At 30.8% G+C, this 9566-nt stretch overlaps 1 long non-coding RNA gene across 1 annotated transcript; it reads right to left on the reverse strand.

Annotated features, from left to right (window-relative positions):
• Window positions 1-3911: 3911 nt before the first annotated feature.
• Window positions 3912-4505, reverse strand: LOC142241307 (uncharacterized). The gene is made up of 3 exons (XR_012723568.1): window positions 4451-4505; window positions 4293-4365; window positions 3912-4217 (listed from the first exon to the last, which is right to left on the reverse strand). It is a non-coding gene; the product is annotated as an uncharacterized LOC142241307 (long non-coding RNA).
• Window positions 4506-9566: the final 5061 nt, after the last annotated feature.

The following is a 9566-nucleotide window of genomic DNA, read 5'->3' on the forward strand; positions in this document are numbered from 1 at the left end:
TCCAGGAAAAAATATCTATCTTTTAGTACAAAAACTTTCCTTTTACATGACATTCGTTTTTCAAAGAGTAACATTCAAACTATAAAATTCATTTCTTAATTACTTCTAAACTGTAACGGTTAGCGTATAATTCAAATTCATGTTCATTCATAACAAAGTAATAAGTATAAATCCATAGATTTATACAATAGCAAAGGGTTGAAATAAATAAAGTGTGCAACAACAAATGGCCACGTGGTAAAGGTTTGAAAAAATATATGAGAGAACGCATTTGGTAATTTCAAATGCGTTCTATGTGTTTTGTGCGTGTGTTTATGTTTTGTAAAAATGGAAAACAATCTACGTTTATTGAAGGTAAGAAATTGTGAAATGTGAATACCGTTTTCCATTGAAGCCTGTTTACATTAAACGGACTAAAATAATATATTTTTTATTCATTTCTTTTAGTGATCAATTTTATTTCGTGAAATTGACCAATCAATCCCATCTACTCCGTATTGATCTTTTAAAATTATAAATTTTTTTGGGGTCTGTTGGAATTCAACTTGAAGTTGCGAAGTAGCGTTGGCATTAAATTGCATTTTTGTGTTACCTGCCTTTTTCAGTTTGAACCCAACTAGAGAGCAGTACATCTGATATATAAACTAATGAGCTGAATTATGTAATGGTAAAAAAGTTCTTTCTTTTGGATTTAAAATTATGAAAAATATCCGAAAATAATAAGAATATGTATTTTCCATTTATATTTTTTCTATTTCCAGAATTTGCAAAGTATCATCAATATAATACCAAATATTATATTGCTTTCCCATTAATTTTGTCTTTGATTGGTTCAAATTTTAATAGACGATTTCAATGTGTGGAAATTTTGGAAAGGAATTGTTACTACAATTAAATTACCGAGCTCCTTAATACACCTTTTTATACTAAAATACTACAACTGCAAAAGAAGATTATAAATCTGCAACCTGGAACTAAGAATTGAACTTGATATTCTATGCAGGTAATTTAGTTTACAGGCTGCTGATTTATTGGAAATCTAGGCGCATGTACATATTAGAAGGAACATGCTGAGAGGGTTATTATTATAAGGAAGATAATGATTTATATAGTTTATTTTTTCACCCTTTAGTCGTTATTGATATTAATTGTATGTGTAAGTTATGTTAGAACAAAACACACAAATGACAAGAACCAAACTTATTTGTCTATTGCATAATTCAAAAAATAATAAAATATTAAATATGTTTTATAAGAAACACATATTTTCTTTTATTTCAAATAAAACTAAATACGATTTTGGGCGCGCAATATATAAATTTTTTGATTGAAATTTATAGCCAATTTCAATTAATTGTTTAATTGAATGAATCAAATAGTTGATTGATTTTTGTCGCGAAATTAATTAAATTTTTAATTGATTCAATTAAAACTGTGATTGAATTTTATGTTAAAAATCAATCACGCTTTTAATTGATTCAATCACACAATTAATTGATTCCGTAACAAAAGTCAATTAAATTTTTAATTGAAAATCGTGTTGGTTTTCAATCAAAATGGGTGATTGATACTATCATTTTCGTGATTGAATACATTTCAATTAAAGAAATGATTGAATCTGCGATTTTCGTGGTTGAAATCAAAAAATTTTTTTTGTGTATATATACCGGTCAAGAACTGAATATATACGTACTTAATCGACCTTTCTTTTGTCTACTATATATACCGCATGGACTAACTTACAATTTAGAAGATGATGTTAAGAAGTTTTATGTTGCCTTGCCATCGGCCGCAACCCAAGTAATTCAATTGTGTATTACCGTCTTTAGTAGAAGTTTCTACGCAATCCATGGTGGAGGGTACATAAGATTCGGCCTTGCCTAACTTACGGCCGTATATATTTGTTAAATTTTAAACAAAGTCTATTTTTATCCTTTCTGACAACCGTTACGAAATATTTTTAAATGTTTGTTTTTATACCCTTCACCACAAGTGAAGGGATGACCGTCAGTCTGTCTGTATATGTAATTTTGTGTGTAAAGTGCAACTCGCAACGTAAATCCGGGGTCTTTATATCAAATACAATCGCTAATGATTTTAGAAAAAATCGGTCCAAATTAGATATAGCTGTCATATAAATTTATCACCGATATGATCATAATTGACGTGTTTATGAACCGATCTTCTTCAAATTTCGTATATCTGAATGTTTTGGAAATCCCGTAAAACTTGCAAAAATAATCTAAATCGGTTCAGATTTAGATATAGCTCTCATATATATCTTTCGCCTGATAAGCATTGATTTGGCCAAGAGTAGGGTTACCAGACAGGTTTGATTTGGCTTGTTTGTCAAGTTTTTTAGTGCGTGTCAAGTGATTTGTGAAGTTTTTTGTCAGTTAATTCTTTTTCCTCTCTAATTTTATTTAAAAAACACATCGACAGAGCATATTTTTAACATACTATGAATAAAACTATAGTTGTATTTGTATACTAATATGATACATATTTTTTCTGTGCAATTAAAATTCAAAAATATATGGTAGTTATACCTAAAGTATGTATATCATTTGTGTTTTCTATCCCAATAAGAAATGTCTTCTGTGAAAAAGCATTTACACCGAAAAAAAGTTTACTATTTTTTATGAAAAATGAACTAACACATAGTAAGAATGACCATGATTTGGCGCCAAAGATTTTTTTCATCTAGATAAGTTCATGATTTTCTTATAAATTAGTTCATGTATTGCATCGTATTTTAGTTCATTATTAAAGGGTGATTCTTTTGAGGTTAGGATTTTCATGCATTAGTATTTGACAGATCACGTGGGATTTCAGACATGGTGTCAAAGAGAAAGATGCTCAGTATGCTTTGACATTTCATCATGAATAGACTTACGATCTGCCACAACGTCGAATTTTCAGTGAATGGGCCCTAGAAAAGTTGGCAGAAAATCCGCTTTTTTATCGACAAATTTTGTTCAGCGATGAGGCTCATTTCTGGTTGAATGGCTACGTAAATAAGCAAAATTGCCGCATTTGGAGTGAAAAGCAGCCAGAAGCCGTTCAAGAACTGCCCATGCATCCCGAAAAATGCACTGTTTGGTGTGGTTTGTACGCTGGTGGAATCATTGGACCGTATTTTTTCAAAGATGCTGTTGGACGCAACGTTACGGTGAATGGCGATCGCTATCGTTCGATGCTAACAAACTTTTTGTTGCCAAAAATGGAAGAACTGAACTTGGTTGACATGTGGTTTCAACAAGATGGCGCTACATGCCACACAGCTCGCGATTCTATGGCCATTTTGAGGGAAAACTTCGGAGAACAATTCATCTCAAGAAATGGACCGGTAAGTTGGCCACCAAGATCATGCGATTTGACGCCTTTAGACTATTTTTTGTGGGGCTACGTCAAGTCTAAAGTCTACAGAAATAAGCCAGCAACTATTCCAGCTTTGGAAGACAACATTTCCGAAGAAATTCGGGCTATTCCGGCCGAAATGCTCGAAAAAGTTGCCCAAAATTGGACTTTCCGAATGGACCACCTAAGACGCAGCCGCGGTCAACATTTAAATGAAATTATCTTCAAAAAGTAAATGTCATGGACCAATCTAACGTTTCAAATAAAGAACCGATGAGATTTTGCAAATTTTATGCGTTTTTTTTTTAAAAAGTTATCAAGCTCTTAACAAATCACCCTTTACTATGCTGTGGGAAGAATATAGTTAAACAAATTCAAAATATTCCTGCTATCCGGAAAAATTAACAATTTTTTGGGAAACCTGTATTAAGAAATTGGTTTGAAATAAACTGTTTGTCGGTATAATTTTCAAAAAAGTAGAGAAATTGAGGAATCAAAGGTGCAACAAGCCTGTACACAACTAAGAAATTTTTCGTACAAAACAAGTCAACTTTCTATTACCACCAGTATTTTATTTCAAAAAATTATTATTATATTACACAAAACTATGGGTTATGATATACAATAAAGGAAATATTTTTATTAGAACGTTGGATGCAATTACTTGTCGGTAGTTAGTAATTGCTTCTTCAAAAGAGTAATATTCTACGTTATTAAGACTAAACTAATTAATTTAAATTTCCATGTTTTCTATCCATATGAAAGATATATGTGGCATAAGTTGCTATATTCAATTGAATTGTCCAATTTCATCGATTTTGGCTATCTTTTGTTGGGCGGATTTGTCTTATAAGCATCTGAAATTGCAAAGTTATACAAAATATAAGAAAAATATTATCAAATTCTATCGTTCATATTGATTTTTAAGTTACGGTTTTCAAGAGTATTTCCTAAATCCAATAAGGATATCAGCTTAATTAGCATTAAACAGTAAAACCTGTCTACCTGCAAGTGAAAATAATTATTTTTAATAAATTGAAATTTTGGTTTTATTAAAAACGGACAAAATACCGTTTATAGAAAAACTTACCACATTGAAAAATGCATCCAGTAGGTACATTATTGGAATCATATTCATGGACTAATGGGACGTTTTTGAAATTATTCTCAGAATATATTTGAAATAAAAAATATTATAAAATTAGACATACTTTCCACTTGTCAGTATAGCATTTAGTATTTAAGGTGTATATTAAGTTCGAGTTTAGAGGCTAAAATCGCAATTTTCATGATAAGTTTTCTTTAATAATCCATTATAAAAAAATAATCTTTATAAAAAACTTGGTTTGGGCTATTTTCCATCAAGTTATATTTAAATTTGTATCGAAGACGTATAATTTTATACTTTTCTTAGTGTTTTTTTTTTTAATTTTAGTGGCTAAACTCGAATTTAGTACTCACCTGTAGGAATTGCTGTAACATAAAAAATATAGATTCAAAAAAATGGTTGCATCTCCAACCTGTGATCCAGATATATAACAAATATAGATCATCCTATTGCCACTCATGTTGTATATTTTTATGTAAATCAATTAAAAATCCGCACTAATTTTAAACTATTAACAGAAATATACAGTTCCTTAATCTGTTATTTGTTTTTTTTTTTTTTTATCAATAAAAAGCGTTTTTGGTTACTCTAACATCACATCATTCACTTCTCAGTTTCTAAAATGTTCCGAATAAATGTATTTTCATTAATAAACACCAATACCGCACGTACAATTTTGCAAAATTAAATCCACGTGAGCACTTCATAAAAGCATCAACATAACTGAATGCAACAATAAAACTCACAGACACAAATAGTCATAAAGGAAACATACCTGCCGTAAAGAAAAACAACTCCACACACACACGATCACTTTCTGATCTCGCTATTGCAAGAAAACAACTCTCACCACAAAAAATACCAACAACACACAAGGAACATTCCATTGTCTCTAGAATCAAAACAACCAACAACAGCATAAATGACGCAATAACAAACACAAACAATCATACGAGATATACACAAAATGTCTCTAAAAACTCCCTCACATGATGCACTCACATTTTCCAGTAGCACATTTATTGATTAGTTGGAATTCTATCTATAAGTTAAGGTAAAATATATACCAAATCTATGAGGAATCTCTAAAAAATTATATACACCCGTCAAGGATTATATTAACTACTTTTTATTATAATTTTTCTAAAATTTTCAATGTGAGTAAAAACACTCCAACATAAAGGGTGATTTGTTAAGAGCTTGATAACTTTTTTTAAAAAAAAAACGCATAAAATTTGCAAAATCTCATCGGTTCTTTATTTGAAACGTTAGATTGGTCCATGACATTTACTTTTTAAAGATAATTTCATTTAAATGTTGACCGCGGCTGCGTCTTAGGTGGTCCATTCGGAAAGTCCAATTTTGGGCAACTTTTTCGAGCATTTCGGCCGGAATAGCCCGAATTTCTTCGGAAATGTTGTCTTCCAAAGCTGGAATAGTTGCTGGCTTATTTCTGTAGACTTTAGACTTGACGTAGCCCCACAAAAAATAGTCTAAAGGCGTCAAATCGCATGATCTTGGTGGCCAACTTACCGGTCCATTTCTTGAGATGAATTGTTCTCCGAAGTTTTCCCTCAAAATGGCCATAGAATCGCGAGCTGTGTGGCATGTAGCGCCATCTTGTTGAAACCACATGTCAACCAAGTTCAGTTCTTCCATTTTTGGCAACAAAAAGTTTGTTAGCATCGAACGATAGCGATCGCCATTCACCGTAACGTTGCGTCCAACAGCATCTTTGAAAAAATACGGTCCAATGATTCCACCAGCGTACAAACCACACCAAACAGTGCATTTTTCGGGATGCATGGGCAGTTCTTGAACGGCTTCTGGTTGCTCTTCACTCCAAATGCGGCAATTTTGCTTATTTACGTAGCCATTCAACCAGAAATGAGCCTCATCGCTGAACAAAATTTGTCGATAAAAAAGCGGATTTTCTGCCAACTTTTCTAGGGCCCATTCACTGAAAATTCGACGTTGTGGCAGATCGTTCGGCTATTCATGATGAAATGTCAAAGCATACTGAGCATCTTTCTCTTTGACACCATGTCTGAAATCCCACGTGATCTGTCAAATACTAATGCATGAAAATCCTAACCTCAAAAGAATCACCCTTTATAATAAAAAGGGAAATAATCTGTAGGTAGCCATCGTACGAATCGGTAATGTCGTTAAGTTAAATTTTACTAAAAAAAATTTTTTCCATACAAAATTTTTTCTTAGTAAATTGTCCACATTTCGTAGTAAGATTTTTATGTTGCCCATGTATTTTTATAATAGAATCAACGATGCATTAACTACTCTGTTGGAAATTTATTTAAGGAAAAATCCTTCCCATTTCGTAGTTAGTGAACTAAAAAACATTTACTGAATTTTTACAAGTTTTCCTTTAGCTAAGTTAATTTTCGTTGTGGTTACGAAAAATGAACTATATTACAGTAAATTTATTGAACTATGTGAAAGTTAAAATGGTCCTTAAATTTACAAGACACTTTTTTTCTGTGTAGTGTTGTAAATAATTTATATACCAACGTTAGGAATAGAATGATCTTTGATCTAATAAAAGCTGAACTATTAGTAAGAATAAATTTTAATGAGGATTGCAAAAACTTTAAAAATTTTTTAACAACACTCTATGGTAGAGAATTAATTAATTCTGAATCTAAGAATACGAATTATATGTGGAAAAATAAGTTTTCTTTAAAATATATAAAGACTGATTTTTTATTGTTATATTGTTTTTGTTTCTTTTACATTGTTTCTGTTATTTCCAAATATGTCATTTGCTTTTATTCTAATACACTCAAAAAAAAAGTGAACTCTCTATTTCACTAAAGCCAATTTAATTTTATTTTAGTTCATAGAAATATTATGTTTGGAGAAACTTTTCATTACTCTAATGCTTTTTTGTGTATGTTAGTTAAATTAACAAAACCCGAGGAAAAAAAAATATACTCAAATGAAGCATAAAGATTAACTAAATTCGTGTCTTCCACAAAATAGTTCAGAATTTCTTTAAATTTGTAAATTTTACCAAAAATGCGTCCATCGTGAACTTCGTATGTCACTAAAGACATTCTTGCAATTTTGAACTCCAAGTTTTTTCTTCAGACTACAAAATTTTCTTTAACAAGTGAAAAAACTTAGTTATGTCTAATAAATTTTCTTGTATTTGTCGAAAAATATTTACTAATTTTATGACATCATAAAAATAAGTAAATATTTAAAATTTTCTACAAATATTCAAAATTTTCTAAAATTAACCGAAAGTTTTCTTCCTAGTGGGTTCACTGTTTTTTCAGTGCACTTTTTATGAAACAAATAGTATGAGTATGAGTCAAGTTCATTCTTCAAAATCAAGTTTTTTTTATCAATGTCAAGCTTTTACCCCACACTCAAAAAAAAGTGAACTCTCTATTTCACTAAAGCCAATTTAACTTTATTTTAGTTCATAGAAATATTATGTTTGGAGAAAGTTTTCTTTGCTCTAATACTTTTTTGTGTACGTTAGATAAATTAACTAAACCCGAGGGAAAAAATATACTCAAATGAAGCATAAAGATTAACTAAATTCGTGTCTTCCACAAAATAGTTCAGAATTTCTTTAAATTTGTAAATTTTACCAAAAATGCGTCCATCGCGAACTTCGTATGTCACTAAAGACATTCTTGCAATTTTGAACTCCATGTTTTTTCTTCAAACTACAAAATTTTCTTTAACAAGTGAAAAAACTTAGTTATGTCTACTAAATTTTCTTGTATTTGTCGAAAAATATTTACTTATTTTTATGACATCGGCGTGATGCCAACGTTTGTAATACTGTTTAGTTAAAATTTTCTACAAATATTCAAAATTGTCTAAAATTTACCGAAAGTTTTCTTCCTGGTGGGTTCACTGTTTTTTCAGTGCAGAGCTGATAGCAATATTAAGTATGCCAAATTTGGTTGAAATCAGTTCAGATTTAGATATAGCTCTCATATATATCTTCGCCCAATTTACACTCGTATGACCGCAGAGGCTAAAACTTTACCAAGATTATTTTGCAGAGATAGTAGAATTAATATTCTGATTATGCATGCCAAATTATAAAAACGATTGCAATTACACAGAAAAAAGTGTCTCGTAAATTTAATAAAATTTTTACAATAATTTATTACAAGAATTTTCCAGAATTTTACTTCATTTTTCGTATCTTCAACGAAAATTAACTACTCGAAAGGAAATTTTACAAATTCTAAGTAGCAATCGTTTAGTTCATGGCCTAAAAAATACGATGGAAATTTATTAACTGGGAGTTAAAAATTCGTTTGTCAAGCTATAAAACTACTTGTGAAATGTAAAGTACTTTCTAAATAATAAGTGCAATTTACTATAAGATTTTTTTGTATGAGAAAATATTTTTTTACGAAAAATGAACTTGAAAGTGGATAGAAATTTCTTACTGACAATTGCTATAGTTAATAATTGTTCATCGTTCATAAACTGGTGTGCCTTTACGAATATTATTCTTAGAATAAATTGTCAGCAGATGCGATTAACTAATGCATAGTACAGAGATCTTTATTGGCATAGTGGAATGTGATTAATGTAAAGATGATGTTACTTGAGTTTTGTTTGAGTGAGAGTAATAAAGGGTGATTTGTTAAGAGCTTGATAACTTTTTTTAAAAAAAAAACGCATAAAATTTGCAAAATCTCATCGGTTCTTTATTTGAAACGTTAGATTGGTCCATGACATTTACTTTTTGAAGATAATTTCATTTAAATGTTGACCGCGGCTGCGTCTTAGGTGGTCCATTCGGAAAGTCCAATTTTGGGCAACTTTTTCGAGCATTTCGGCCGGAATAGCCCGAATTTCTTCGGAAATGTTGTCTTCCAAAGCTGGAATAGTTGCTGGCTTATTTCTGTAGACTTTAGACTTGACGTAGCCCCACAAAAAATAGTCTAAAGGCGTCAAATCGCATGATCTTGGTGGCCAACTTACCGGTCCATTTCTTGAGATGAATTGTTCTCCGAAGTTTTCCCTCAAAATGGCCATAGAATCGCGAGCTGTGTGGCATGTAGCGCCATCTTGTTGAAACCACATGTCAACCAAGTTCAGT

This window comes from Haematobia irritans, chromosome 1 (assembly GCF_050003625.1).
Source record: "Haematobia irritans isolate KBUSLIRL chromosome 1, ASM5000362v1, whole genome shotgun sequence".
Lineage (NCBI taxonomy): Eukaryota > Metazoa > Arthropoda > Insecta > Diptera > Muscidae > Haematobia > Haematobia irritans.